General features: G+C 40.5%; 2 long non-coding RNA genes across 3 annotated transcripts in view; both read right to left on the bottom strand.

Moving 5' to 3' along the window:
* Positions 1 to 21,585, bottom strand: part of LOC115566512 (uncharacterized) — a 62,568-nt gene extending 40,983 nt beyond the window's left edge. Inside the window, exon 1 of the long non-coding RNA XR_003981079.1 lies at positions 20,476 to 21,585. This is a non-coding gene — a long non-coding RNA (uncharacterized LOC115566512). The remainder of the gene's footprint in view (positions 1 to 20,475) is intronic.
* On the bottom strand, positions 12,495 to 19,221 carry LOC115565781 (uncharacterized). Of its 2 annotated transcripts, XR_003980964.1 has the most exons (5): positions 18,528 to 19,221; positions 18,325 to 18,388; positions 18,199 to 18,234; positions 12,978 to 13,047; positions 12,495 to 12,888 (listed from the first exon to the last, which is right to left on the bottom strand). It is a non-coding gene; the product is annotated as an uncharacterized LOC115565781 (long non-coding RNA). The 2 variants fall into 2 exon arrangements; XR_003980929.1 differs by lacking the exon at positions 12,978 to 13,047 and having other exon boundaries at positions 18,528 to 19,217.
* Positions 21,586 to 26,930: the final 5,345 nt, after the last annotated feature.

Here is a 26,930-nt window from a genome sequence, read left to right as displayed (position 1 = left end):
AATGTGATATGGAATTAGACCATATCGCATACATCGATATAGTTCAAATTTGCGCTGTGATCCTTGCTCCGGGCAAACCGCTGACCCGGAGCTCTCTGCACTGCTCCCCCCGCCCCTCCTCCTTCATGCACAGAGAACAGACACTCCGGCACTCTTCAACAAACACTTTGGTGGCCGCCGTTGCCCCACACTTTGGCCTTGATACCCCGTGAAAAAATATCATCGCATGGCCACCGGTCAGCGAAGCGGGCTTGCCCTGAATTACAGCCACCTGAGTGCACAGTAGTCACTCACAGTAACTTCAGTGAGTCCGCGGTTTGCGCAGGTGGAGTCTCATCATCACGATGATCTCACGTGAAAACCTCTCAAACAGCAGCAGCGTCTCAAAACAGAAGTACGAAACTTACAGCACAGCGAGCGAGCTCAGCCGGTTTTGACATGATACGTAACTGACGTATGTGGTAGGATTTAGTCCGGTAAAGTTGGAAATATATTCACAGATTCTAACTTCCCGGATCAATAACTCATAAGTGAAACCTTGTTAAAACACAACTGTCGGCGCTTTCCTACCGTAGTACGGTAGACAACGAGCTACAACCGTATGTTAATCAAAACGAACGTCTGGACATTAACTCTGGTCTGTATGGTCAGCCAGCTGTGAGACGAGGGCGCAGGGACCGTCTACAAAGTGCAACACCGAAAAGAGAAACTACAAAAAATTTTCAATAACTTCACTATTATTCAGAGTATAGTGCCACCAAAATCATTCCACACATCAGTGGTCTCCTGCTGGTTATTCTACATTTTTTTTGTTTGGAAAAAATGTGCTTTGCCATTATTTTGGGGAATTTCTATTTGGGAGAAATATTCAATAACACTAATATTCAGTAAGGTGTCACAAAACTCACCTCACTCTAACCCTACTTAAAAAAACTGTTTTGTAATGTAACATTAACTTGATATTGGTATTTAAAAAACGATTTAATACATAATCCATGTCTTATTATAAATTAGGATGTTATGGTATCAGTCTGAAAGGTAAATCAACAAATTTTACTCAGTGGCCTTTGTGCCCCTTACAAATAAAAAAGTGAAGGCCAAATGGACTTGCCCCTAAAATGACGAAATTACCACCAACATGTCATATTTGGCTTTGATTTTGACTGAACATTTGCTCTCACTTTGCATAAAAATATTGGGATATATATCGTATATCGATATTCAGCCTAAATATGTCAGGATATGACTATTAGTCCATATCGCCCAGCCCTAGTTGTGACAAAATATAAAACATAAGGTTTTACACCTTGGTGTATCAAGTCAAATGCCAATCACAGATTCCCAAAGTGACTACCAATAAGAAAAAATGGACAGATTCATCATTAATAAAAATAACCATTTTTGCATCCATCCAAATAAACTCAGTTGGCAACGATATGGTACGTGACAGTCCATGAACATCTGTAAACTGCCTTTATGCAGCATAACACATACAACATGGAACAAAAAACATCCTTTTGACTATATTTTGGTCTAACATGACAGGCTTGGTGTTTAAAAAAAAAAATCAAACAGCATAATGGTCAAAAAATCTAACAACACTTGCTGCTGTCAACATTGGCCTTTCAATTCACTTCTCAATTCTTGTAGCTTGGAACTTATTCTTTCTTTCTATTCTACTTTTATTCAGTTTTGGTCCAAAATAGAATTGTGCCTATTAAGCATAACATTCAGTATACAAATCAATGGTTGACTCATTCAAACAGTTTGTTTTTGAGCATCTGTACCTTTATTGAGAGTCTTGAAGCATCCAGATGAAGAAAGATCTTCTGAAGCACTTCAAAGAAGGCTTTCAGTTCTTGAGGATAACTGAGGTTCAGTGCATATATTACACCCATCAAGAGTGCACATGCAGTGGCAATGTCTCCCAAGTCATGTAGAACTTCAACACCCTCGATCACGATTCCCACATCTGCTGGAGGAGTGGTGGCATCACCTCCCTCAACAGTGATGCTGTAGATGCCATGGAGCATTTGTTCAACCTCCCTCTGAGTAGTAGGATCGGTATCCTTTACATGGGAGAGAAAGACATGACAAAAAAAACTATAAAATCACAAACAGATTTTGCGGAATTGAATAGCATTATTTAAAGCGAAACTCTCGCCAAAAAGCAACCAAGGCTTTATTTGGGATGAATATGAGTCAAAACTTAGTGTAAAAGCATAATTAGGACGAAAGAGGCACTTTTAAGATTTATCGTAGTTTCGGTTTTGGGCACGTTAATTTTGAACGGGAGTGCATGGGGCAGGACATGCTAAGCACCAAAATCTCTATTTTTAGAACACTAAGAAGGCTCGACACAATATGACACTTTGCTCGTAGTATCACCAGGGTCTCTACTCATGAACACGAGCACTGAGAACATTGTTTGTGTACACAGAGTTTACTAAAAAGAAGGTTTTTGAACTCACGTTAGCAGTCGCAACTCCAGCATGCTGCCATCATGGAAGACAAAAAGTGTCGATTCCCGAGTATGACCTGACAGGCACGCTTGAGGTGCGGGACGTGAAGGTCTGTCTCTCCTGCCTGTTAGGTTGCAATCGGGGATCAACACTTTTTTGTCTGCCATGACGGCAGGTTTAAACAGATGAATAAATAAATATTATCAGGTTCTCAATAGTATTTCAATTCGGGGGAGCGTGAAAAATTTCTGTCTTCTAGGGGGGCATGACAAAAAATAATTGAGAACCACTGAGAAGCATTATAAAAAAGAAAAAAGTTTGTTTGGAAATATAGTACAAATAAAACTGTTAAAACACTTACATATAATGATATGGCCAATCATGTACTCAAAAGTAGACACAAGGTTGGACAGTAGCTAAGGTATCTCCTTCACCTGCAAACGGAAGAGGATGGCAATTAGATACGGAAAATTCAGAGAAGAAAAAAAGAGACACTTATTTTTAGTCAATATTTTTAAATCAGGCTTGTCCTTTACAGGGTCACGCAGGGCTGGAATCGATCCCAGCTGACATTGGGTGAAACGCAGAGTATACCCTTGACAGTTCATCACATGGCTGACCCATAGAGACAAACAAACATTCAGGCCTACGGAAAGTTTAGAGTCACCAATTAACCTGAACGTGTTTGGAGTGTAAGGAAGCCGTAGCACCCGGAGAAGACACACGCAGACGCGGGGAAAAAATGCAAACTCTGCACAAAATGGCTCCAGACACAGAATAGCTCCAATCGGCTGGCGGGTTCAGAGACCAAGCCTTCTTGCTGTGAGGCGACAGAGCTAACCACTGCACATCGTGCTGCATTTGATGTTTAGTAGCATTACATTTACCTAAAACCGACGTCTGCTGTGACACTGCACACTATTTCACATTTCCGTTAGCATGTAGCTCACACAACTATCGGCTAGCAGTGGCTCATTCAAGTTCATAAAGACTAAAAACGTTACATAATGGCCAAATACAAGACATCCAAGGTTATACGACCAAGCATATCCACTTACCAGTGCTTCATTTCAGTTTATTGCATTTTAAATTGCAATCCTTAATGGTCCGCTAATTCTAAGTATTTGGTCGTTGACAACTAATGCTACCTTTTTTACTGGCGTGCAACACGCCGCACTTCCTGTATCTGCTTCACAATAAAAGCTTCCCGTTGGTTCGCCGATACAAAGCTTTTATTATGAAGCTACAACAAAACGATAAGTAATGCTAGCTTCAACAGCGTGTAAAATAAGTTTTATATCTGTAAATTCACACAGAAACACAAAACTAACAATAATCACTAAATCACAGAGACTCGGTTACAAAAAGTGATAACGTTTTCACGCTATGGCGGTGCTCAGCGGGTAAAAAAAAAAAGTTAGCTAGCAAAAGACCCACCTGCTCTCTAAAATTGCACAAACACGCCAACAATATATTCCATAATAAGCACAAAATACAATCACGCTCAATATGAAATTAAAATTTTAAAAAAACAGGCCTACGTAAAAAGAAAATGTCCACTTACCTTTCTCCACGACGACAATTTGTCCGCCAAAATCGACTAATTTGGAAATAAACTACGCGCTCAAGAGGCCCTGCGCATGTGCAGTCTGAAACGGCTCACTCTTCTTCTTCTTTGGGGTTTTAGGCGGCTGGCATTGCATTACTGACTAACTGACTTCTAATCCTAACTGACTTAACGTAAATAGTTTGTGATTAAACAACAGATTAGTATTCTTTACAGATAATGAGAGACACAATTTCGTGGACTTTATTAGAAAAACATGTTTAACTGTAACAAAGACAAGTATTTTAAGTAAAGTGAAATTAAAAAATAAATATAACTTGAACAACACCTCTAATTCACTTTTTTCAGTGTGTGTTTCCTCATGGGGGCCTGCCAGGCTGGGAGTTGTCTCTGGTCTGGCTGTTGGGGGTGCTGTCTCGGGGGCCGTTTCGGCTCGGGCGGTTAGAGGGCTCCGCACCGTGGTGTGGGGCCTCCTGTCTGCCCGGGTTGGGGTGGTCCCTGTGGCGGCTCTCTCTGCGGCCTTGGATCAGGATCGCTCTCAGTGTGGCTGGCCCCCCAAAGGTTGCTTCCTCCACGCCTTAAGGTCTCGCTGCCCAGCCATGTCTCTTAAGTGACAGCTAGTGTATGTGTGGGTATGAGTGTGTGAGTCTGTGTGTTTGCGTGTGTATGTGCGATTGTCTGTTTGAGTGTGTATGTCTCTGTGCATGTCTGTGGGGGTGGGAGGGTTGGGTTCTTTTAATCTTCTTCTCTTGATTTTATTTGCGGTTTCTCTTTCCTGTTGTTGTTTTTAATCTCTGTAAGGCACTTTGAGTTACTCTTCTGTATGAAAAGCGCCATACAAATAAAGATTGATTTGATTTGATTTGAACACAGCCATTATACAGTAGTGTTTCCAACACATCAATTAATTTGTGGCATACTGTCGCAATATGAACATCGGCTGCCACACATTGATTTTGTATTTTAGAAACTGTGAGTTCCGTTCCCACAAATTGACTAATTTTACTGTTAGAATTTGGGCAATTTGGAGAGTCTAGAAGAGCCAGCTGATTACATTTAATCTCACCTCCCCCAGTGGGAAACACTAGCCCTTTTTAGATAGAAAAGGTGGCACATTTGCTCCAAGGTAAGAGCGGCAATGTGCCGCCCTGTCTGTCTAAAACGGAGGCGTAATATTCCTCCTTTTCCAAAAGCCGCCTCTGAGGTAGTTGTAAACATGTGACGTAATGTGAAGCACGAAGTTGGGCGAGAACAGTGACGTATAACATATGCACCGCAAGAGTATAGAACTTCGTGATTCCAGCGCCTGTTTCAAAACAATACTGGCGGAAGAACAAGTAACACTACTGTGGTCTGCACTGTGCATTCTTGGATCGATTCAATCGCGAATGCAGCTGCTATGGTTCTTAGGTTACCAAATAGCAAAGCCTCTAATTGAAGACCATGCCAACAACCAAGACAGCTACAGAGACCGACGCCGTCCCTTAGCAAAAAGTAGTTTATTCAAGTGTACTACAAGTATACTTATTTTAAACTAAAACTGAGGCAGTATACTTGAAGTGTACTTTTTATGTACTACATTTTATATACTTAAGAAAAGTATAGTGAAGTATACTTGGCTTATACTGAAAAGTATAAAGAATAGTCTAAGACTAAGTACATTAATACTTAGACTTATACTTTAATACTAAAGCTTATACTTGTACTTTAGTATACTGTTGACTGTGGCGCAAAGACTCTTGGGTATTCTGTTGTTGGTGTAATTATGGTTTGTGAATGTGTTTGTGAATAAGATGATGTGTAAGACGGTTGCGGGTTAATTCAAATCCTTGTTATGTGGTTAAATTGTGTCGAATTAACAAAGATGATAAAAAATATTGGCACCGTGAGTGAAGGGGTGTTTTATGGGAGAGATTTCCCCTCTGTTAAGCTGTGGGCACGTATGGTAATAAATGGTGAATCTCTTGGTAGAGCTTGCCACATTATAAGTGCGAATACTTTCAATATCTTGATGTAAGTACAGAAAAAGGTTGACTCATTGAGTTGTGCTTACATTTAATTTAGCAGAATAAAAAAGTTTTTCACTACACAAATTTGCTTTGAGGTATTACCCCTGTTATAAACTTACATGTTAATAAACTAAAATGTGGACTAGAAGTATAAACCAGGTACACTAGTAGTATATAGATTAGTATACTTGTTGTATACTTGAAAGTGTACTTCTGTAAACTTAAAATAACCTTATAAAGTATACTTAAAGTATACTTTTATAAACTTAAAATGTTCCAATTTAGTCCGAAGAAGTATTAAATTAGTATACTTTCTGGTATGCTACAAGTACATGGTCCATAGTATACTTGCTATATCATACTTATACTCAAGCATACTTAATAAAATGAACTTCAAGTATATTACTTTTTGCGATTTTGAGATGTTCAGTCAGTTTCAATGTAATGCCATTAATGTCTGAAAGAGCGGTGTGGAAGCTGAATAGACCACAAGGCCCAGTGTTTTGGTCGAATGCCCTCAATCATTTCGATGATGTTGAGTGGCGGAAGCATTTCCGTATGTCGCGGCATACATTTGATTTTGTGCTTGGACTTGTTGAGCCACATCTGAGGCGCAAACCGACAAATTGGAGACAGCCACTGGAACCTCGAGTTAGGCTTGCTATTTCGCTGTGGTGGTATGCAACCCCGTCAGAATACAAATCTATCGGCTGTATTTTTGGCGTCGGAAATGCCACTGTGCACTTTGTAGTGCATGAAGTAACCGCGGTGCTCAAGATAGATGGCACACACATCCCTATCATCACACCAAGACACGACCCGGTCTCATACTACAACCGAAAAGGCTGGCATTCCATTGTCCTCCAGGCTGTTGTTGATCATAACTTCTGGTAAGGATGACTTATTATAAGTTTACAAATAAGTTGTTGTATGTGTGTGTGTGTGTGTGTGTGTGTGTGTGTGTGTGTATGTGTGTAGATACAAAAAAGGAGAGTGTTAGGGAGAAATTTTTGTGTGTGTGAGATGCTGATTGAGGGAGACTGTGTGTACAGAGCAAGGAAGAAATTTTGATTTCAGAGGTGGTGGGAACACCAGTGTTTTTAATAAAACTCCAACTCTTTCAGTTCACTCTGTTTTTTGGTTTGACTGGTTGTGAAGGATGTAGCAAAACATTATGGAAGCAAATTTGTACCAAAATTAAAATTAAAATGCATTTACAGAAATGCTTTTTCATTTTAAGAATGTAGATGCATTTTTTGACTCATAAATAAAATTAGTAATAAATCATCCAAATTGCATTTTCATTTTCTTCTTCAAGACTGCTCATTTTGTAACTTAATTCAAATGATAAAGAAAAGGACATTTAAGATTTAATATTCAAAAGATGGCCCAGCAAATAGGTACCAAATTTCAATTTGAAATGTCAAATTTGAAAATTAAAATGCATTAGCAGTAATGCTTTTTCATTTCAACATCAGAGCTGCATTTTTTGACTCATAAATAAAATTAGTAATAAATCATCCAAATTGCATTTTCATTTTCTTCTTCAAGACTGCTTATTATGTAACTTAATTCAAATGATAAGGAAAAGGACATTTAAGATATAATTTTCAAAAGATGACCCAGCAAATAGGTACCAAAATTCGATTTGAAATGTCAAATTTGAAAATTAAAATGCATTAGCCGAAATGCTTTCTCATTTCAAAGTCAGAGCTGCATTTTTGACTCATAAATGAAATTAGTAATAAATCATCCAGATTGCATTTTCATTTTCTTCTTCAAAACTGCTCATTTTGTTACACAAAGACAACGAAAACTGCTTTTTCGTCTTGAAGCCCTCCCCCCGCAAAAAAAGGTCCAAAATTCAATTTGAATTCGCAATCCCAAGTGGCGCAGGAGAGTGACGTCAGCGGCCTCTCTTCTTCAGTGTTGCCAACATGGAGACTGTCTCGCTAGACTTAGCGACTTTTCAGTCCCTCTAAGCGACGCTATTTCGAAAAAGCGACTAGCGACAAATTTAGCGACTTATTCAGATCATCGGGGGAAAGGCGAGAAATAGATTATATTGTAATTCACATGCTGCTCAGAGTTATCGCAGTCCACGGCTCCTCTGCAGCAGCGCCGGGGTCTCTCCTGTCCCCTCCCACGCGGCTGCGCAAGCGACAGGCCGGTGTGTGGAGGCTGGCTGGGGCAGGCAGGAGCGTGGATCTGATATCGGATAGCTGCCGTTTACTCTGTTTTGATCTGTTAGTGTTAGGTGTCTTTAGCAAAGGTGAGACCCAGAAGCGGACAGGAGGCTGTAGCTGGATGCATGGAGTGTTTATTGTAACACGGACAAAGTCAGAGTCGGAGGGGGTGTGCACGGGGAAGCCACGCTCCGGGGCGCCGGAGAGCTGGCAGTCCTGTCGGCACTCGGAGGAGCGCCGGGCAGGGTGGAGCTGGAGCGGATTGAGTGGATTGAGCAGTGCGGCTCAGTTTGTCTTTGAAAAAAAAAAGCAGAGGAGAAGACAATAGGCTACCTATGTATTTTTGATTCAATGAAAACTGACATGAAATTGATTGTGTATCCATCTCTTATAGCCTACACACACAAACTGTGCGCACGCAAAGGCTGTTACATTATTACATTGAATTAATAATGTCCGCAAACGTAATAAACCTCAAACACCTACTAATAATGACCGTGCGTGCAAAATCCAGCTGCTGACCCTCCGCTCCGCTGTCACACAACGAATCCCCCGTCCGCGCTCCCTCTCTCTCTTATAATTGTTTGCCCGAATAATAATTTCCATGAAGAAAACATCGCCTGACATTTAAATTTAAATTCCCATTGACAATACAAATCTCAAGAAATCTGGATGTATTGCTCATTTGTAAACACAACACTTATCAGTCTATAGGCAAGAATCTAAAGGTTTATTAATTCAATTCATTTCAAATTCGCTTTATTGGCATGAATGCCACAACAATATTGCTCCAAGCACCAAGAACAGCACAGTGGCACAGTACCATTATACTTGCTGTGTGTGTGTTTATGTGAAATAATAATAATAATAATAATGATAATAATAATAATAATAATAATAATAATAATAATAATAATAACTTTGAACATTATCCCAATTAAGTTATCAATCTGCGATGTAAAGAAAATGCAAACATTACAGACTTCTAACCATTTTCTAAAAGTGTCTGTATTTTAATTGAGAATAGTTTTTTATATAAATTACACAAAAGGAAAAGAAAATGTGATTTGTTTTACCTATTTCAGCCATAAGCGGTCATATTGAACGCACATCATTTCGCGGGATTTCATTCATTGTCTCTCTTGTCTCTAACTTTGTTAGCGGTCTCCAGCTGTGCTACTGTAACACAACTTTATATGAAGAAGGACTAACACACTGTAAACCCGAATAAGTTCAGAAAACTCAAATTTTTTGTCGTAACTGATTTCATAAGAACTTTTAAGTTATGCTGATACATTTTTGAGTTATACTGTACTTAAAAAAATATGTGTTCAGTTTACTTAATGTATATTCTAAATTCAATATAATTTTTTAAAATTTCCCTAACTTAATATTTATGTCTTCTTCATACTTAAATTATTTGATTGAATGATACTTACAAAAACTAAATTACATGGACTTGAAAAAATTAACTTAACAAAATGTATTATATAAATAGTATCTACTCAAAATATTACACCTTAATGAACTTAAAATATTTACCACTTGCCAGCTTAAAATGTACAATGACGCCCTGTTTTGTAAGTTTATAATGCTGAAAACCAAAACAGCTGCTATGGACCAGGGGTCCAGCTGCTCGCCACTCAAGTCGTTCCATGATGGCTCATGGAACATAGAGGTTCTGCCCCCCAGAGCCATGCCAAAAAATATAGTTGTGTTCATGTAACTGTAGAACTGCAACCATGTATGTATGATTGTGCAAGAGAAACATCATCCATGCAATAAAAGGTTCTTGACTAAAGTGTTCCTGTCAGAATTCCAATAATTTATTAGGGTATAAAACAGCACCTTAAAACCTACCTTTTAAAAAGGCATTAACAACTGTTACATTTTAATTTTTTTTCTTTTCAGAACAATATATCAGGCTTAGTAAAACTGTGAAATGTCGAATAACATTTAAGTGCAACACCTGGAGTCAAACTTTTTTTAAAAATATATATTTCAAGAGCCTAATTTGAATCATTGGGAATGAACAAACCTTCCCTTCTCTGCACTGTATTTTCTCATCATAATAAAAAAAATCTTTCAAAAGTAGCAGCATAGACATCTAAATTTGTGCAAATTAGTAAAATGAAAAACATACCAAATAGAATAAAATACAATAAATAAAAGAAAATATAATATAAATAAATAACTGAATTGCCATTAACATTGAGGGCATACTGATCAATGAGGTTAAGGAGGCAGTACAACAAAAAAAACAAAAAACCTCTCCCTCTCATTCTAAACTTATAAAAAGCCCACTGGGCATACGCAAAAGTGCTTTCAACATTTTAACAGACATAATATCAGACACATCTAAGAATGAACAAAAGAACAACATGGCTGTAATAACGTTGCTGACATGAATCACATTTATGCATGCCTGTTGAGTGCAGGCATGCATTTTTCAGCTTGTTTATTCCTTTAACAAATCATTTTTCAGAGAGAGTAGGCATGGTTTCATTGGTTTGTTATCATCCAGACACATCAGCACTTTCTGGATGAATGTGAATGTGTGAGTGAGTTTCTTTGGATAATCCAAGTGTAATGCGTATATTAAACCAAGCAGCACCACAAATGCATCAGCCAACCTGGGAAGCTCACTCATAACAACTTCATCCTCTATCACAATGGATATGTTCTCAGGGCTGAAGATGATGGAACCAGTGGAGTCAGGGACCACAGAGAGGAGCGCTAGCAGTGTGTCAGTGGTCTCCATCTCATCTTCACCCTGCAAAACACAAGAAAATCAATCATAACGACCAATCCAGAAGGATGTGACACAGTCCTTGTTTGTAGAGCCAAAATATATTATTCCTTTCTTAACAAGTAATTTTAAATACCATAGAAACCGAGATAGCGGCGAACTGAAGAAAACCTAAGGAGTACTGAAGACAGCAACGTGAGCTAGAGTCAAGCCAAGCACAGAGAGATCAGTCACTGTGTGTGTGTGAGAGTGAAGCACAGCTCTGGCTGCAGAGACAATGTGTGTAGGGGAGGGGCGGGCGCTGTGTGTGACTGGCAAATACTCGTCTGAAACCCTAATACTTACATTACAGGTTTTGTAGAATTCAGTGTCATCCTCCCGGAGATACACTGGAAGTGCACGAAGAGCCAGAGTGTGTCGCATGTTGATGTCATGTTCTTCCTAGATTGAGAAAAAAGAAAAAATCATTATAGAAATATTTTGCCAGCATACCCAGTCCGTGTCTCTGGTATAACAATGTAATGCTTCAGTTATTTTAAAAATAGTAATCTATCTATGATTCAGATTGACTAATATCAAGGTATCTGTAATCTGTAATGACAACACATTATATGATCAGCACTGTCAGCACTGTCCCCATGGAAAGGCTTACCTCCAAGTCATAAATTGTCAGCATCTCTCGCAGTGCCTCTGCTCCCTTTCCAGTCCTTGAAGACTTCTGTCGATACAGTGCATGTAGTTTTGGTGTGTATCGGTCAAGTTCACAGTAAACTGGTTGCGTAGATTCACATTTGTAATTCGATGGAACTCTGCAAACACCTGTACACATATGAATATTTAGGTGTAAAAACAATGTGGAGTTGTCAGATATTTTCTACATGAAATGTTAAATATCAATTACGTTTACTAATTAAAACATACTATATATTTACCTGTGACTGCGTTCGCAAGGCCAGCCACTTCTTCAGGAATTCCCACACCCGTGGACTTCCTTGAACAATGTGTTGGCGGCGAAGGGCAAAGGTTGTGTGCATAAGCTTTTCTATCAGTATCTGGTCTCTCTCAGTCTTTTCAGTCTCTTGTATGATTTGTACTCTCATTTCCTCCAAGGTTGCCTCATTTTCTCCCATGGGGAAGTTGGGCAGGTAATTCACCTCGGCTCTTCTGGCTCTTTTGATGTTGGAATGAGGATGATCATTTTCAGGGTTGGTTCGGCTCCTCTTGCCTGCATTGATGGAGACCTCTGCACAACCAGATCTGGCCAACTTAGTGCGAAAATTCCCCATCTTGAACTTGAAGGCCACCTTCCATCCATACCATCCATTCTTACTCCCATGTTCTCTGAGGCATGGATGAGCTGCTATTAGAGCTTCAGCAGCCATACCCACTTCCTTGTCATGTGGATATGGCTTGAAGTTGTACATTGCTTCAGCCATGTTTTCCAGGATATTGTGTTTTTGGGCTCTTGTTAATTTCAGTGTCTTCCCAGAACTTTCAAAGGCAGCATTTCCCTGCTGCACATACATGCTCAACTTCATAAGAAAAAGTTGGCACATGGAAACAATCTGGCCAATTTTTCTGACGCTGTCTTAAAGGTACATGTGGGAGTATGTCTGTGTCGGAGCTTCCAGTAGAGGATACATCACTTTCAGATCTCACCACTTTCAGTGTTCCTTTTTCAGGGAGCTCCTGAATATCCATAAGAACACTGAGCTGTCCATCGAAGTCAGGATCCTCATATTGAAGGGTAAAGTCACAGTCCAGCCTTGGCTTAAACTTCTCTTGCATTACATTCTTGAGCTCTTCTACTGACTGTGGTCGCTCGGTTAGAATGAGCTTCATGGCAAGATCTGTTGCAACACATACACGGAGCACAAATTTCTGCAGAGCAGCCATATCTTGGTGTGTTGACGTACTGTAACAAAAAAAACAAAAAAAAAACAGTAAATGGTTAGTTTGAGTGTGATTAAGAATCATCTTTGAACAAAGTTATTAGCCATTTACCTTAAATGAGCTGGAATTTCAGTGTATCAATATGAACCGTTTTGGTGTTAAGAGCAGTCTTCCATCTGTTCTGTATGCAGAGAGAGGCAATGTGTCATTGAGCTCTTTTAAAAGGTGGACAGTCAAGTTCCCTGGTGAAAGTTCATAAGATCTCAGATGTTCAATGTAATATGTGTGTGTCTTGCAAAGAAAGACAATCTGGTTATCGACAAGGAGAATCTGTTCAATTTTGCTGAACTTAGGCAATCCTCCCTCCTGTCCCACAGACACAAACATCTCCACGCCATAATCAGTTCCATCAACATTGACAACTGATGTGCTGTAAATCATGCTGCTGTCTGTCATGTGTTCGACATATGCCTTTGCAACATCAGGAAGCCCTGATACCATCACAGACGAGACGCTTGATGTCTGCTGGTGAGGTTTGAAGAAGGATGGGGCACTGAGAAAGTATGCCATCATGTGTTGGTGTCTGTTTGCTAGTGTTTTTAAAACATTCTTGAAGTTTTGTGCGTCATGTACTACACGCTTGAAAAAGCGGTGTTTTCCCTCAAATCTCATCGTCCAAAAGTGGACAAGAGGTCCAAAACAACATATGAGGTCAGCGTAATGCTCAGTGTAGTGATGCTTTGGTCTGAGTGTGAAATCAGGAAAAACTTCCTGCAGCATGTGTCTATGATCCTGTAATCTTCATTTGCAAGTACTGAATGGATTCATCTGTAAACACTGGGCAAATCATCAGCTCTACTATCTCTTTCAAATCCATGAGTACACTCCATGCTCCATCCTCTTCTGGAACTTTACTACCAATGATCAATGGAAGTAGTCTGAGCAAAGTAGCATTTTCATGGCCATTGCCACCAATCGTTTTCTTCACAGTGAAGGTCTTTGGGATAGGCTGAGGTCTGTCAACCTTCTCTGTGTGCATGTATGGGAATGAGGCAATTTTTCTGTTTAAATACTCCAGAGTGAAGTATTTATGATGGATCATTTTCCCAATACACAGGGCCAGCTCTACGGGCACAATGCCCTCAAGAATATCGTGCAGGATATCTGGTGGGAAGCCTGTGACTGTATGAAAATACTGTAGACCCTGCCGCATATGGAAGTTAAATCAAGTCATTAATCAAGAGCATAGATTTTCAGTTTGAGAGCACGATTTCATTCCTTTTCAGTGACACAGCTCCTTCGCGTGCTCAGATTTTTTCTCCTCATGCTCACATTTTGTGCTTGCATTTAAATTTCTTCTGCTTTCTTTCAAAATGTCTGCTTAAAGTAAAAAATCACATGCCTGTGTTCACATTTCTCCTTCTTGCAAACAAAAATGTCGCTCGCATTCAAATGTGCCCTCTGCGCGCTCAGGTCTAAGTGCACGCTCTCAGAACACACACCTGCTCACAGGTCAAGTTCTGCTCTCGGATCTCTCCTCTGCTCACTGATTTTTCTTGTGTATCAACACTGTCAACCAATAGAAGGCCGGCTACTGTTGACCAATCAGATTATACCCGCTTCTTTGCGGATGCGTTCGCTGTACTTCAAGGAACGTCTCATACGGACGGGCACTGTTTCTACCGGGTTTATCTACTTCCGTCCTCCAGGCTGTTAAATGTGGTGGTTCCCTTTATTTTATGACGACTTTTGGAATAAAATATCAGTTAATCAACACACGAGCGCTCGTGCTTTTCATTACAATAGCTACATACATCAACATAAAGTAGAACAATAGCGGCTCTACTTTCACCATATTAGCCAATAGCCAGCTGCCCAGGCAGCGGGATATGTTATATAGTATATATACTGAAGGGTTAGTATGTTTGAGACGATAGTACAGGGGTTAAGAACATCAATTTATGATGCTTTTTGCATCATGGGACGCTGGTTCGCATCCCGGCCCGGCGTACAGAGTTGGGTGTAAATGTACCGTATATTACCAAATAATAGCCGCGTGTCAATTAACCGCAGGGTCCCCTTTAAACGCCGATGCAGGTGTATATTTTGATAAATAACCGCTGGTTCCAAATAAATGCTGGGTCTAATTCATTTATTCTTTTTTAATCAAGGAAGAAGACGTGACCACTGACACTGCACGTTTTTCTTCTTCGCCTTTTTCACGCGTATTGCTTCTTTCTGTCAGTCAGTATCACACTGATGATCGCCATGGCTCCGGTGCAGCAACAAAATAAAAAGTATGACTTGAAATTCAAACTTTCTGTCGTAAAATATGCAGAGGAAAACTCGGGAAAACCGTGAGTGACAGACAGCAGAGATGAGGAGTTTGCAGCGAGTGCTCGTTGGATGAATCGTTTCCTCCGCTGCAACTTGCAGGAGGATGCCAGAGAATTCACTGAGAAGCTGGCGAAGTTTGTGACATTTTCATTCCGGATTTTGAGAGGAAGGAATTAAACGCCTGTCCCAAATAAACGCTTGGTCTGTTAAGTGATTGAAACAAATAAATGCCGCGGCTATTATTTGGTATTTTACGGTATGATAGCTCGCTCGGCCGGGGAGAGAGACATGGATCTCAGTGCTCAGCTGCAGACACAGCAGAGAGGTGACGAGACGCGACTCATCATGACTGACAGGCATCAAGGCCACTCAGCGTTACCTTACTGACCCGCCCCCAGATATTTCATTCACAAAAACAGGGCCTGTGGCAATTCTGGACAGCTGTTTTTTTTTTCTTCTTTTTTTCCTTCTTCTTCCTTCATGGGCCCCCTAACAAACGCTTAAGAAGAGATGGTGGGTAAACATACGTGATTAAAAAGGTGTAATGAAAAATACGCTATGATGATAGAGTATTTTTCATTCATTACACGAGCGAGGGTGCCGGCCGGGCCGGGATGCGAACCAGCAACCCATGATGCAAAAAGTAATATGAACAGAAGTTCTTAACCCCTGTACTATCATCACAATCATGCTCACAGATCACTATTTATACTACATAACATATCCCGCTGCCTGGGCAGCTGGCTATTGGCTAATATGGCGAAAGTAGAGCCGCTATTGTTCTACTTTATGTTGATGTATGTAGCTATTGTAATGAAAAGCACGGGCGCTCGTGCATTGATTAACTGATATTTTATTCCAAAAGTCGTCATAAATAAAGGGAACCACCACATTTAACAGCCTGGAGGACGGAAGTAGATAACCCGGTAGAAACAGTGCCCGTCCGTATGCAACGCTCCTTGAAGTACAGCGAACGCATCCGCAAAGAAGCGGGTATAATCTGATTGGTCAACAGTAGCCGGCCTTCTATTGGTTGACAGTGTTGATACACAAGAAAAATCCGTGAGCAGAGGAGAGATCCGAGAGCAGAACTTGACCTGTGAGCAGGTGTGTGTTCTGAGCGCGTGCACTTAGATCTGAGCGCGCAGAGGGCATATTTGAATGTGAGCGACATTTTTGTTTGCAAGAAGGAGAAATGTGAACACAGGCATGTGATTTTTTACTTTAAGCAGACATTTTGAAAGAAAGCAGAAGAAATTTAAATGCAAGCACAAAATGTGAGCATGAGGAGAAAAAATCTGAGCACGCGAAGGAGCTGTGTCACTGAAAAGGAATGAAATCATGCTCTCAAACTGAAAATCTATGCTCTTGATTAATGACTTGATTTAACTTCCATAGCCTCAGAACACAGACTCCCTGAACACCACTCTGACTAACCCCATGCAGTGCAGCATCAACATCAACATCATGACTGGCTTTTGTCCACACACTGAATTCTCCACTCCCAACATCATGAGCCTGAATTTGGTCTTTGGTAGCTGTGCAGAATCTACACATATACTGAGCTCTGAAACACTTTGTAAATCCTGCTAATGCATGAGCTGCAAGATTATCAGCCACGACACACAAGACTGTTCCCTTTACGGCTTTACCAATGGACTCAATAAAAACACCATCTTGCTCAAGAGTTTGGATGTCTCGTAACAAAGGACCAAACAATCTTTCATATCCAACCCGCTGAACGTCAGACACCTTACATAATGCTGCTAACTGAAGCACATGCAAAGATGATCTGTACTTACTAGGCAGATCAGCAAATACCCAGTAGACTGAACATAGTTTATGGATCTTCCGTGATGTTCCAAGTGGGTTTGCTATTTCAAGATCATCGATGTACAAAATGAGTGGTAGCTTTAGATCATCTGAGAAAGAGAATAATTCATTCTCCTTATAGTATGAGCCATCTTTGTGGCTCATGAAATGACCTTCCTGTGACATCTTTGTTTCTAGAATTTTGTCCAGAATGTCTGTATGTTTAAACATTTTCTGAATCATGTCAAGAATAGGAACATAGACTGCTGTGTGTCCTGGCTCCAGCACATACTCTACAGGCTTCACCATAGGGTAGTTTTTCTCAACAAATGTTTTCCTTCTTTTAGTTGAAGATAACTCTCTACCTTTAGCTGTGGCATTTACAAGAATGTTGCTTTCCAGAACAGCAGTAACTATGTCATCTAGAGTATTTTCACTGACAGAGATGTCATGATGTTCTAAGACTTCTCTAAGAGATTGTTTGACTAGAGGCTGGGACAGGGAAAATATTTGTGTCAGATGCTCCACTATGTCCTGAGTCGCCAGTTCAGACACATGAAGAATTGTTTTCATCTTTAAGAATAGTGATGCTAAACTTTGGTGCAGCTGCACTTTTAAAGTGTCTGTGTCACACTGACTCTCTACCTCAACAGGGTCAAAGGTGTCTGTGCTCTCACACTGAGCAGGTCCCTCCTCTACATTTTCACCAGCAGGTGTGTCTGGTGTACCATCCTTTTCTGAACACACAATGTTCATATCAAAATCTGAACTGCCTGCATGGTTTCGGCTTTTGTGTGCATTGAAGGACGAGTATGCATTTGTACTGTAAATGCAATTACTGTATGGGCATACTACCACCTCATGATTTCTTAAATGACTCCTTAAATGAGAAAATAGTGATGCCTCAGAAAATATCTGCTTGGTGCCACACAAGGGACATCTAAAAAATGCACTTACTGACTGTGAACCATCAGTCACATTTATTCTGCCTGTATCACTATGAAACCGTGACAAATGAGCTTTAACTGCATTAAATGACTGGAAAGTACAAATGCAGTCACTGTACAAACGTGGTAGAGGGCTGACTCTTGAGAAGTGGTTATGGTGCAATTGATAATGCCTAAATAACTTTGGACGTGTGTCCAAGGATACAGAGCACAACTTGCACTTCCAATCCATTTACCTTGAACTGGGGCGGGCAGAAGAGGTCACACAAATCCTGCAGGGAGAGAATAAACAAATGTAATTTATTTCCAAATCATGATGAACGTCATAACCAAATGGTGTTTTTACATAAACAAATACTCACCAAAATAATCACCAACACTGTTGCTCAGAATAACAAACTTCTCATATCCAACCGCTCTATGGTACTATAACATAACAAAGCACAAATAGTTTAATGTTGCTTAAGATGCAAAATGCGTAAATGATTGTGTATTAGGTTTGTCAACAAAAGATAACGATATGTATTCAACTTTTGCCGAACTTTTGTAACAGTACGTTACTCACCGCTTCGCGCGAAACTTTCAGTTCCTGAAGTCGTGGTCCCCGGAACACAAAACACAGATAATAAGACAATTTTGCAACCGCACGACGAAAAAATGTGCGTTGTTGTGCAGGTTTTTTGATGAATATGAATGTTTTTCCTCCTTTTTTCACTCCGTTGCATCCCCTCTTCTTTCTTCTTCTTCTTTGGTGTTTAATGGCAGTCGGCATCCTTAATGTTGCATATACCGCCATCTGCTGGACTTTACTTTTCTCGTTTTCTCTTCTTCTATATGATATCCTTTTAATTGATCCAGTTGATATAAGAAATCTGAAGATGATTATCCTCCCTTCTCTAGATTTTCCACATTCTATAATATTATTAAAGTTGTTGCATCCCTTGCTAAGGTCCAGCCATCTTGAATTTTTTTGATACATGCCCTGAACAGTCGGGTGTAGGGACGTCAGACGTCACGTCCCCTCACGTACGCCTGTTAACTTAGCCGTTTCAAGTTAAGTGACAGTATTCACTTAGACATACTAAGCCCTGTGAAATCAAAATTATATTATTCGTTAAGAATACTTAATGTTTCAGTGTCGCGTGAACTAATTAGCCCACTTTGATTTAGTTGCCGGCAATAGTTATGAGTTTGTTGTACTGTTCGGGTTTACAGTGCACTAATAGCCTAATTGATTGTTATTTCTTCCACTTACAGAACTGTTTACGACTCGAAACAATGTTATTTTATATGACGTTTCTAAACCAAATGTCGCGGCTTCAAATGCATCAAATTCCCACATCCAGTTACGCAGGCAGCTGTCCAGGGTGCTGAACCAGGTGACAGACAAAGGCTGCACTCTGTGTTCTGATGTTTGCTGGGCAGATCTGTCCCCCTTGGTTTCGGAATGGAGGGTTTCCCCAATAGACTTTTCGGAATAGCGGGGTCTTTGAAAAAAAGGGAAACCCCGCCATTACGATGAATTGAAGTCTATGTTCGGAACAGCGGGGATTCGGAAAGGCGGGGCTCCAGGCTATAAAGCGGCCGGTGATTTTGTGACCCGCTGCAGGTGCGTGGGTGTGGGAGAGAGAGAGACATTAGCTAGCACTTTGTAGAAGAAGCTTTATAAAGTTCACTCCATTGACTTGTATTAGTTCACGGGGCTGAGCTGCCACATCCAATATGGGGGCGACGTCGATGTACGGTCCAGCGCTGATACCTTCAGTTTATTACCAGTGGCGTGGCGTGATGAAAATTTCCGAGGAAGCCAAGTAAGACATAACCTCTAAGCTGTGTATGTTTTACGGGGGTGGGGTCAAAAAATCGTATGTTGCAATTTATATGTTGCTATTTCATGTAGTCGGATGAACTATTAGAGCGCCCAGCATCATTTTACCAGGACTTACACACGCTTGTTATCTGACCGACACTTTGAGCACCGACGTGCTCTCTCTCTCTGTCCCTCAGTCAGTCAGTCACTCATACACGCACACACACACAGTCCTGACAAACGTCTCATTAATATATGCAACCACCCTCCCAAAAGCACAACCAGCTACTTAATGCACAGCACACATTTGATATTGGAAAGATGCGAATTCATTCACACACTCAATCAGAAGCCGTTAAGTTTTACGTCCACGTCAAACACGACTTGTACGCTCTATGTGAGATACACAAATGCTTTTCACTTTTCAGTTTATATACATAATAATAAATGTAAATGTTCATTATACAGCAACACAACAACCCAGTACCAGTGGCTGTAAACAGCACACCTGACATGTGCATGTATTCAGACAGCCCGGCCCGTCACAGCCGCTGTCCGTGGTGCTCATTTTCTCCACATAAACAAAACAATAAACAACAACTGGAGTGGACTCACATGCTGCTTAATCAAAGCAAGCAAGACACAATAAGGACTATAATCACATCATTATGATGCGCACAGAAAAAAAAAGCGTTTTCCTCACCCTATTCGTAGAGGAAGGCCATCCTCCTGTCTCTCATGGTGGCAAAGTGATCGTGACCATGTCGTATAACTTCCCACTGGCTTTTAGGTCCTCCACAACAACAGAGTCAATGGATATCTTGGTCAAGTTTATAAGCCTGTCCTGTCCACATGTGTTCCTCAGTTTTGTTCCTCTTTAGAAAGGAGAATGAGCGCTCTGCTGATGCGCTGGTAGCCGTAATCGTGAGCATACGCTGCAGCAGTTTGAAGACCTCGGAGTCAAACTCCACAGAATTGCCCCTGTTTGCGCTGCCAGTGGCCTCACTGTGACCCCTGAACGCTTGCTCTTGGCGCGCAAGGTACAGGGCTGCAACGATGAGTCTCATTAAAATATCCCGTTTTTTCTTCACCTGCTCATTGTGCTTCTTTGTGCTCAGACTTTTTGCCAAATCCAGAGCCTCGTTAATCCAAGCTTGGCGCTACCAGCTAGCCACTCGGTGCGGACGTAATTCTCCTGATTTAAAGTCCGAAAACTTTTCTTCATCTCAGTACGGAGCTCTAGTGTTGGTGTTAGCCTGCCGTCAGATTTAATTCGGACTTGAGTTGCTGCTGTAGAGGCAGTTTAGTAAAATTATTGTTTACTAAATACTCCAAATCTCCACCCTCCATACTTGCGCTTAATATTTTTGCTAGCTTACCAAGTATTGACACAAAACAACAACTTCCGTCATTTCATTCAATGACGTTAACGTACTGTGATTTGATTGGCCTGAAGCCAACGAGTTTGTGGCTTCCCTTAACACTGTCCTGACCAATCACAGGGGAGCAGTGTCGTGCCAAACGCCTCACCTGATTGGTCAATCATTCTTTTTTTTTTCACGAAGGGAGGCCAGCTCAGCTTGGCCTCCTCACAGAGAACAGAGTGCAGTACCATGTTTTCAACGCTCATTCACCACGTAACATTTAGAGGGGCGCTGTTTTACACATTATGAAACGCTCAATAATTAATGAAGAGAGACGAGGAGGAGACGACAGACAAAACACAGAAGGATTACGTAAACTGTTAAAAAAAGTATTTTTATTAAATGACGGTTATATTCTGAAAAAAGTGAGGAAGCCTGGCTTCCCTTGGCCTCTGTAAGAAAACGCCACTGTTTATTACCGGGAATACTGACTGTAAAGTACCGTGTGTGTTTCATGGGTCTGACTGTGAGTCTGCAGTCTGACCCACCGTCACTGCCAGCAGCTCTTCAGAGCGGCTTCATTACGATCACCGTAAATGTTAGAGAATTTCGCACTGGAAAAAAAATGTGCGGCTGATTTTACCAAGCAAACGCGAACCATGGCTGGCTTGACCGCAGTACAGAACTGGACATGGTGGTGATTTACCCGCTGTTTCTGAAAACATGTACCACAGTCTATGCTACCAACACAGCCTTCACACTCTCCTCTTGTCCCTTCTCTTGCTCCAGTGTCGAATAAGCACACCGCCGATCCCTAACGTAGATGCGTAGCACGGTCGGTCAGACTGGGGGCTAAAGAAGAAGAGAGGCCGCTGACGTCACTCTCCTGCGCCGCTTGGGATTGCGAATTCAAATTGAATTTCGGACCTTTTTTTGCGGGGGGAGGGCTTCAAAACGAAAAAGCAGTTTTCTTTGTCTTTGTGTAACAAAATGAGCAGTTTTGAAGAAGAAAATGAAAATGCAATTTGGATGATTTATTACTAATTTTATTTATGAGTCAAAAATGCAGCTCTGACTTTGAAATGAGAAAGCATTTCGGCTAATGCATTTTAATTTTCAAATTTGACATTTCAAATTGAATTTTGGTACCTATTTGCTGGGTCATCTTTTGAAAATTATATCTTAAATGTCCTTTTCCTTATCATTTGAATTAAGTTACAAAATGAGCAGTCTTGAAGAAGAAAATGAAAATGCAATTTGGATGATTTATTACAAATTTTATTTATGAGTCAAAAAATGCAGCTACATTCTTAAAATGAAAAAGCATTTCTGTAAATGCATTTTAATTTGAATTATGGTACAAATTTGCTTCCATAAAACATTATCACCCAATTCTGTGTTTCACCTTCTTAGTCAACTTCACTCCAACTCAGTACCACCAATTTTCCCCCTTTTTTTGGAATATATGGTAAACAGACCTCATTTTATAGAGGAAAAAACTTAAGTTTCACAATTCTCATGAGTTTGGATGTATAAAATCACATTTGTAATCTGAGGTTTTACTGTATTTTTCCCTGAATCTTTCATTGTTAGTGTTTTTTTTAAAACAGCTGCTGCCTTTCAACACAAAAATAATACATGAAAATAAGCATTTATCTTTGGCATTAAACATAAACTTTTAGTACTTTTTGAAAGCTAACTACTTAGCTGTGTATCCTGTGTAGCTGTGAGTGATAAGCCGTTGCCATTCCTTTTGTGTCAACAAATTATTGTCAACATGAGTTTATTCACATCATCATAATACTTAGGTTTGGAAGTCATGCAATTAAGCTGCAATTCTTAAAAAGTAATGAAACACTTGTTTATTATTAGGCTATTTATTGGAGGGCAAGTGCAAACTAGAAATACAGGCTACACATCTAAAAATGTGACAAAACCAAGAAATGACTACTGTGAATGTTAGTAGGAACAACAATGTTTACAACAGCAAAGTCACGACTAACTCCATATATATAACAGCTGACACAGACAGCTGTCAGATTATTCTTAACTCTCATTACAAGCAGTTACTTAACAAGCACAAATGGGCGCTCTTCTGAAATGTGACTCATATTTAAGCACATTGAATAAGTGGAAGGCGACTTGTTAGCCCCCACAAGAAAGTTTCATCTGCGTTCGTGGTGGAGTGATGAATAAAAAAATATGCAGAGGAAAACTCGGGAGAAGCAGCCGCTAGACATTTCTCTGTCGACCCTAAAAGTATGGAGGACCAAACCTGACATAAGTATGAATAAATAAATAAATAAATAAATAAATAAATGCATAAATAAATACATAAATAAATAAATAAATACATAAATAAATGCTGAAATAAATAAATAAATGTATAAATAAATAAATGCATAAATGAATAAATAAATTAATGCTGAAATAAATGTATAAATAAATAAATACAAGTATAAATAAAAGAATAAACACTTTTTATTTATTTCTACATTTCTGTTCACCTACATTTATTTATGCTCGAGAGCGGCGTGGACACCGCTGTTAGGTGTTAGCTTTTAGCTGCTCGCTGTAGCGCTAAGAGCGTAGCGTCCAGGTTAACTGTTGACACATGTTACCATCGAGAGTGAGATACATGTCTGGGCTATCCTATGAACCATTGTCGCTACTGGTGTTTGTATCACAGGTTGATCTGGACGTCTCACGATTTGCCACAGCTGATTGACCTCACGCTGAGCTCGGGCTGGATGTCAGCGTACTCTGCAGACTGTTTGACCAGCAGGCTGTATGACAGTGTACAGTTTTCACACTGACTCAGCTTCAGCTTAATAACTATGTATGCGGCTCAGAACGATGGTTTTAAGTAACCATTTGAACAGTGCGGAATGAAAAATACCCGATGGTAACCGGTGTCACAAGGTAACCTGGGGGGTCTCCACTCCGCTCTCAAGCCGCTCGGCGTGAACAAATGCCTCAGCCTGTTCCACCCATGAGTTATTTGCGAGTACAGACATTCACGACAAAGATATGAGACCGACAACATGCACTTTTGGACGATTTGTGCTCTGTAGCGCTCGTCTAGAATACACATATACATGACTTGGAGCGATGAGCAGAATGTTTTTCCTGGTTAGCGGACATGGCTGAGGACCCCTCTCTCTCCAGACGGGATTCTCAAACCACACCACCAGCACACCTGGGACCCTCGCAAGTTAAAATGAACGCCAGTCAAATTCATAACTAAACCAGAGCTACATGAACAAATGTCAACAACGGCAGCTAACAGTTAGCTGAGCGGGCTTGCTGGTAGTCAGCAACATTCCTGTACATTGTACAGGAATCAGCGCCGCTAGTAAGGCAGAAGTAGTAGACCCTCATCGAGCACGCTCCTGTAACCAATCATGCTCTTGACTGAGGTTAGGACCTCCTACCTCCTCATTTACATATGGACACAGAAATACAGAAATAAATAAATGTAGGTGAACAGAAATACAGAAATAAATAAATGTAGGTGAACAGAAATACAGAAATAAATAAATGTAGGTGAACAGAAATGTAGAAATAAATAAAAAGCATTTATTCTTTTATTTATACTTTTACTTATTTATTTATTTATACATTTATTTCAGCATTTATTTATTTATTCATTTATTTATGCATTTATTTATTTATACATTTATTTATTTATTTCAGCATTTATTTATGTATTTATGTATTTATTTATGTATTTATTTATGCATTTATTTATTTATTTATTTATACTTATGTAAGGTTTGGTCCTCCATATAAAGAGTGAGAGACTGGCGAAAAAAATCAAACAGAGCTTCAGCGTCTGTCCGAGGAGGAGAGCAACAGGGCCAGGCTGCCTGGTGGAGGGAGGAAGAAGGCTAGCGAGGAGCTTGATATAAACAAGCGGGGATGAGTTATCAGCAAACGGGCATGCCACGAGAGAGTGTCCTGCAAAATGATGAGTGTGAAACAAATGTATGCCACCGTGAGTGACAGCGGAGATGAGGAGTTTGCGACGAGTGCTGGTTGGCTGGCTGCGCCTAATTACCAAACACACATACACACACAGCAATCACGCACTCACAACGTTAATATAAATGAAACCTCTGATATCACAATCCTTCTAGCAGATTAATAAGGACTCCTGGGCAACCAGCAGGCCAGTGTGCAAGCAAAATGGAGTGACAGCGGGGATGGCTAATCACACAAGAAACAGCAGAGCCAATCGAGGAGCTTGTGGGCGGGTCTAAACTTAGGGAAACGGGCTTCAGGTTGAGCAGCCGTTTTCCGCTTGGTCCTAGTGCTTTACCTGTCTCTGTTTACTACAGTGTAACATTGTTTTTGGACGGTAAAAACTGCAGGGGACCAAAACGGCCTTTTGAAAAAGTGCAGGGGACATGTCCCTAGTCCCCCCCGAAAAAAATTACGTCCGTGGACACAGCACGTGGAGATAAACTCCAAACTGATACGGCAAAATAAAACTCTTGAAACAAAACCTAACAATCCCATTTCAAAACTGTTTTTAGCATCAAAACATTAAACACATACACCTTTGTTTGCACTCTTTCCTAGCAGCAACAACACACAGATGTGCTTTATGCAAAACACAGCTGTATTCAGTACTTTGGATAGTTTTTGACTTTAAAAGTCTCATATACATTTTTTTTTGTGAAAGATTGATCCACTACAGTTGATCTAGACACATGAAAACAAGATGGAAACGCTTCAGAATTTATTTTTATTATTTTCAGGTTTTTGCAAAAGTAAAAAAAACTAAACACAAAGACATGGTACAACTAGAATGTTCTACAAAACATAGTGTTGTAAGAAAACGATTGGAAGACATTTAGGCTATGGATCATGTCTCCTGTTGGCAATTGGCCAAATCATCTCATCCACATCCTCCCTGTCCTCCCTTTCCAAGCAACGGGGAAAATATCTCCTTGCATGCCGAATCCAACCCTGTATGGACCTCACCTCAATGTTGCCGTATCCCTCTTCCATGGCTTGTAGAAAAGGCACGCGGGCATGTGGTTGACGGTCATAAACCTTCCAGCACCATGCTGAAAAGAACTCCCCAATTGGATTCAGAAATGGGCTGTATGGTGGCAAGTTGAGTGTAATGAATCCATTATAGTTGGTGAACCAGTCCCGGACCAGAGCAGCCCGATGGAAACTGACATTATCCCAGACGACAACAAACTGGGGCTGCTCTGGCTTGTCATGGACTACTGTGTCATGAAGTGTGTCCAAAAAGCGAATAATGAGGGCTGTATTGTAGGGACCGAGGATGGAATGGTGATGCAGGACTTCCTGTACACTAATGGCGGCACACAAGGTAATATGCATGTGACATGCACTATGGGCCTTTGCCCAATAATGTTTCAGCCCCGACGTCTGGTTTCCGCAGGTTGAACCCAACCTCATCTACAAAAATGAACTCATTTTGCTGTGGAGCTGTATCAAGTTCCAGGAATCTCAAACAGAAAAATGTAGATAATGTACAGTGCATATAGTGTGATTGAAAACACAGGACTGTCACATATACATTTACACACAATACTGTGATGTGACCTGTGATCTTTGACTCTTGCACTGTTCCTCTCGAATGGAACTCTATACAGCTGCTTCATTGAGATGTTGTGCTTTTTAAGGAGGCAGGTTTGGATGGACTCTCTACCCAGCCTCCCTCATTGTAAGGCCATGATTTATAACATGGTCCATCAAAGTGGCCCTCATGTCATTGGACATTTGTCTCCTTCTGTTGTCTGCTCCCCTTCTT

Source organism: Sparus aurata, chromosome 1, assembly GCF_900880675.1.
Source record: "Sparus aurata chromosome 1, fSpaAur1.1, whole genome shotgun sequence".
Classification (NCBI taxonomy): domain Eukaryota; kingdom Metazoa; phylum Chordata; class Actinopteri; order Spariformes; family Sparidae; genus Sparus; species Sparus aurata.
This window is presented reverse-complemented; position numbering and strand designations above follow the sequence as displayed.